Source organism: Aethalodelphis obliquidens, unplaced genomic scaffold (genome assembly GCF_003676395.1).
Source record: "Aethalodelphis obliquidens isolate GAN/ISIS:26980383/991018 unplaced genomic scaffold, ASM367639v1 scaffold17, whole genome shotgun sequence".
NCBI lineage: Eukaryota > Metazoa > Chordata > Mammalia > Artiodactyla > Delphinidae > Aethalodelphis > Aethalodelphis obliquidens.
Genome location: NW_020837961.1, coordinates 32,141,550 through 32,147,512, shown reverse-complemented (window position 1 = coordinate 32,147,512; position 5,963 = coordinate 32,141,550).

Genomic DNA, 5,963 nt, shown 5'->3' with positions numbered 1-5,963 from the left:
AATAATGACCTCATTTTAACTTAATTACGTGTTTAGTGACCTTATCTCCAGTCACACTCTGAGATACTGGGGGTTCACATATGTATTTGGGGAGTACACAACTCAGCCCATAACCAGACTGATGAGAAAGATGCCAGGAATAATCACTGAAACAATGTTCTTAAATAGGCAAGGAGGGACAGAATATAGTGCACAAAGGGAGGAGCAGACTGAAGACAGAACAAGGATGATTCATCCATAATAACAAGAGGGAAAGCAGAGTATCTTGATACAGATATAGGTGGGTGGGTGCATGTGGTGGGGAGCATACAGAAATTCTCTTCTAATAGTCAGCAAGATCATCATAAAAGCATGTGGTTGAGAAGGAGGTGTTGGAAGACTTAAAAGAGAACAGGTCTGTAGTGGTCATTCTGGATGGTGGGAGAGTGAATGGACACTAGGGAAATGTAGTGTGGCAGCTGGGCATCACCAAGAGCCCACTTGAGGTTAGCTAACCTGATTGCAAGTGAGACCAGTAGGCATGGATGTATTTGGCTCCCATGGTGTTTTGCTGAATAAGTTCAGGCCCGGAGTATACAAAGAATTAGATTTAACCAGATAAGGAGTGGGGTGAGTTGCTAGACAACTATGACAAATGTAGACTGGGGTAAGGGGTCTGTGGGGTAATAATAATGACAGACAATAGCACCTCTGCTGGTAGAAAGGTATATTAGTTTCCTGAGGCTGCCATAACAAAATGCCACAAACTGGGTGGCTTTAACGACAGAAATACCTTGTTTCACAGAGGCCAAAAGTCTGAAATAAAAATCAAAGTGGCTTTCTCAGGGATGTGAGGAAAGGATCTGTTCCAGGCCTTTCTCTTTAGCATGTAGATGGTCATCTTAAGGTTTACATAGCATTCTTCCTGTGGGCATCAGTCCCCAAATTTCCCCTTTTTATTAGGACATCTGTCATACTGAATTAGAACCCACAGTAATGACCTCATTTTAACTTGATTACCTCTGCAATGATCCAATTAAGGTCACATCCTGAGGTACTGTGGTGTGGACTTCACCATATGAATTTTAGGGAGACACAGTTCAACCCATAACAGAAAGGAAACCAGGACATTAGGTCAGGCATAGCAGAAGAACAACTTAAAAATGGTAGATTATCTACCTTAGGAAAATAGAAAAAGAAGTGTAAATAAACACAAAATAAGCAGAAGAAAAGAAATAATAAGAATTATGAAGAAATCAATGAAATTGAAAATGGGAAATCAATAGAGAAAAATCAATAAAACAAATCTAGTTCTAAAATCAGTAAGCCACTAGCCAGACTAATTAAGATTAAAAAAAGAGAAGACACAAATTACTAATATCAGAAATGAAGAAAAAGATATCACTACAGATTCTATGGGCATTAAAAGAACAATAAAGAAATGCTATGAACAACTTTAGGCCCACAAATTTGATAACATAGACAAAATGGACCAATTCCTTGAAAGACACAATTTACCAAAACTCACACAAGAAGAAATAGACACTCTGAATAGGCCTATGTCTGTTAAGAAATTAAATCAGTAATTAATCACATTCCAAAGCAAAAAGCATCAGGTTCAGATGAGTTCACTGGTGAATTCTACCAAACATTTAGGGAAGAAATTATACCAATTCTCTACAATCTCTTTCAGAGTACAGAAGCAGAGGGAGTACTTCCTGACTTATTCTACAAAGCCAGTATTACCCTTATACTTTTTGGTAAGACAGACAAAGGCATTTCAAGAAAAGAAAACTACAGACCAATATCTCTCATTGATATTGAGATATTGATATGTTAAGAACATAGATGTAAAAGTCCTTAACAAAATAGTAGCGAAATAAATCCAACAATGTATTAAAAAGAATTATACACCATGACCAAGTGAGATTTATCCAAGGTATACAAGGCTGGTTCAACATTCAAAAATCAATCAGCATAATCCATTACATCAACAGGTTAAAAAAAGAAAAATCACATGATTATATCAATAGATGCATAAAAAGCAGTGGACAAAATTGAGCACCTATTCATGATTTAAAAAGCTCTCAATAAACTAGGAATAGAGGGAAACTTCCTTAGCTTGATAAAAATTATCTAAAAAAGGCCTACAGCTAGCATCATACCTAATAGGGAGAAACTTAAAACTTTCCCACCAAAATTAGGTATAAGGCAAGGATGACCCATCTCACCACTCCTTTTCAACATCATACTGGAAGTTCTAACTAAAGCAATAAGACAAGAAAAAGAAATAACATGTGTACAAATTGGGAAGGAAGACATAAAACTGTCCTTCACAGGTAACATGATTTGTGTAGAACATCTGAAAAAAAGCAACCAAAAAATTCCTGGAACTAGTAAGCAATTATGAAAAGATGCAGGATACAAAGTTAATATGTGAATGTCAATTGCTTTCCTATATATCAGCAATAAACACGTGAAATTTAAAATTTAAAACACATTTACATAAGCACCAAAAAAGTGAAATACTTAGGTATAAGTCTAACAAAATGTGTACACAATCTATATGCAGAAAATTACAAAACTATAATGCACAAAACCAAAGAAGAAATAAATAGAGATAGTCCATGTCTGTAGATGAGAAGACTCAATACTGTCAAGATGTTAATTCTTCCCAATTAATCTATAGAGACAATGCTATTTCAGTCAAAATCCCAAAAAATTACTTTGTGAATGTCAACAAACTGATTCTAAAGTTTGTATGGAAGGTCAAAAAATACAGAATAGTGAATGCAATATTCAAGGAGAACAAAGTTGGAGAACTAATATTACCAGACTTCAAGAGTTACTATTAAGCTACAGTAATCAAGACAGTATGGTACTGGCAACAGAATAGACAAATAGATCAATGGAAGAGAATAGAGAGCCCAGAAATAGACCCTTATAAATATAGTCAACTGATCTTTGACAAAAGAACAAAGGCAATGCAATGGAGCAAAGATATTATTTTCAACAAATGGTGCTGGAACAATTGGATGTCAACATAAAAAAAATAATAATCTAGACATAGACCTTACACCCTTTGCAAAAATTAACTCAAAGTGGACTATAAAACTCCTAGAAGATAACATAGGAGAAAACCTAGATGGGTTTGGTTATGTAGATAACTTTTTAAACAGAATACTAAAGGCACAATTCATGAACAAAAATGATAAGGTGGACTTCATTAAAATTAAAAATTCCTACTCTGCAAAAGACAATGTTAAGAGAATTGAAGAGAAGACAAGACACAGACTTGGAGAAAATATTCACAAAAACACATCTGGCAAGGGACTGTTATCCAAAATATACAAAGAACTATTAAAACTCAACAATAAAAAAAGCAAACAGCTCTTCCAGGGATAACCCAGTGATGGAGAGCCTTCTTTGCACATCTAATCCTCATGATAGGTCTATTACAAAGACAAGGAAATTAAAGTCAACTGGTTCTGCCCCTTGCCTGAACTACTCAAAAATTAGAAAGGAGAGGTGTGGTCAATATGGCAGGGTAGGAAAACCCTGAGCTCACCTCTTCCCAAAGGCACACCAGAATTACAACTATCTACAAAGCAAGCATTTTTGAGAACAACATGAAAACTAGCAGAAAAAAGTCTTCAGAACTATAGATATAAAGAAGGAACCACTATGAGTGAAGTAGGAGGGATGGAGACGTTGTATAGTCAAGACACATACCCCTGGGTGGGTGACCCACAAACAGGAGAATAATCACATTTGCAGGGGTTCTCCCACAGTAGCAAGGGGTCTGAGCCTCACATTGGGCTCCCCAGTCAGGGGTTCCAGCACTGGGAAAATAAGCCCCCAGAATGTCTGGCTTTGAAGGCCAGAAGTGCTTTGAGTAAGGGAGAGCCAGAGGGCTGTAGGAAACAGAGACTCCACTCTTAAAGATCATGCACAAAACCACACAGGCTCTGAGTCCCAGCACAAAGGTACTCATTTGAAAAGAGTCTGGGTCAGACCCCCCCTTGTTAATCTTGGAGAATCTCCTGGAGAGGCGAAAAGCAACTGGGATGTCCCCTGGGGACACAGATGCTAGAGACAGCCATTTTTTGGAACTTATTCTACCATAAGGACACTGGTGCTGGCAGGTGTCATTTTGGTGTCCTCTTTCTAGCTTATTAATACCAAGAGCTTACCAGCTCACCAACAGGCTGGCACCAGCCCCAGCCCCACAGCCAGCTACCACAGGACCCACCCCTCCCACCAGCAGGCCAGCACCAGTCCCAGGACTTGGTTCCACCCACCAGTGCCCCCACAGGAATCGTCCCCACAACAGAAGAAACCATAGAAATAAACACAAAGAATTAAGCAAAATGAGGAGACAGAGGAATATGTTCCAAAAAAAGAATCAAAACAACACTCTGAAAACAAACTAAATGAAGTGGACATAAGCAATCTACCTAATAAAGAGTTGAAGGTAATGATCATAAAGATGCTTACCAAACTTGGGAGAAAAATGGGTAAACATAGTGAGAATTTCAATAAGAGTTAGAAACAGCACTTGAAGAATACAATAATTTAAATTTTAAAATACACTAGAAGGAATCAACTGTAGATTAGATGATACAGTGTAACAAATCAGCAAAATGGAAGACAGAGTCATGGAAATCACCCAAGCTTAATCAGAAAACTAAAAAAGAATTTTTAACAGTGAGGATAACTTAAGAGACCTCTGGGACAACACCAAGCATACTAGCATTTGCATTACAGTGAATAATAATAGAAGAGAGAGAAAGGGGCAGAGAAATTATTTGAAGAAATAATCGCTGATTCTCCCAAACATTTCAAGAAGAGTTAACACCTATCCTCTCAAACTATTTCAAAATATTGAACAGGAATGAATATTTCTGAGCTCATTCTACAAAGCCAGCATCACCCTGATACCAAAATCAGACAAAGACACCAAAAAAAAAGAAAGAAAGAAAATTACAGGACAATATTATTAATGAACATAAATTCAAACACCTCAACAAAATATTAGCAAACCAAATTCAACGATACATTAAAAGAATCATAAACCATGCAGGATCAAGTAGGATTTATCTTAGGGATGAAAGGATAGTTCAATATCCACAAATCAATCAATGTGATACATTAACAAGTAGAAGAATTTTAAAAAATGAGCCAAAAACTTAACAGACATCTCACCAAAGAAGAAATACAGATGTCAAGCATACGAAAAGGTGCTCCATATCATATGTCATCAGGGAAATGCAAATTAAAACAACAGTAAGATACCACTATATACCTATTAGAATGGCCAAAACCTGGAGCACCAACAACACCAAATGCTGGTAAGGATGTGGAGCAACCAGAACTCTCATTCATTGATGGTGGGAATGTAAAATGGTACAACCACTTCAAAACATAGTTTGAAAGTTTCTTATAAAACTAAACATACTCTTGCCTTACAGATCAGCACTTGTGCTCCTTGTGTATTTACTCAGAGAAGTTGAAAACAAACATGTCTACACAAAAACTTGCCTGTGGATATTTATAGCACCTTTACTCAAAATTGCCAAAACTTGGAGGCAACCAAGATCTCCTTCAGTACGTGAAAGAATTAATAAACTGTGGTACTTCCAGACAGTGGAATATTATTTTACAATTTTTAAAATGTGCTATCAAACCATGAAAAGACATGGAGGAACCTTAAATACATACTACTAAGTGAAAGAGGCCAATCTGAAAAGGTTACGTACTTTATGATTCCAGTATATGAAATTGTGGAAAAGACAAAACTAGGGAGACAGTAAAAAGATCAGTGGTTGCCAGAGGTTGGAGGTGGGGGCAGAGCGTAGAGGAATTTTAGGGCAATGAAATGATACTATAATGATGGACGTATATAATTATACATTTATCCAAACCCCTAGAATGTTATAACATTCTGATTATAATGATTGTAATGTGTCAGTGTAGGTTCATCA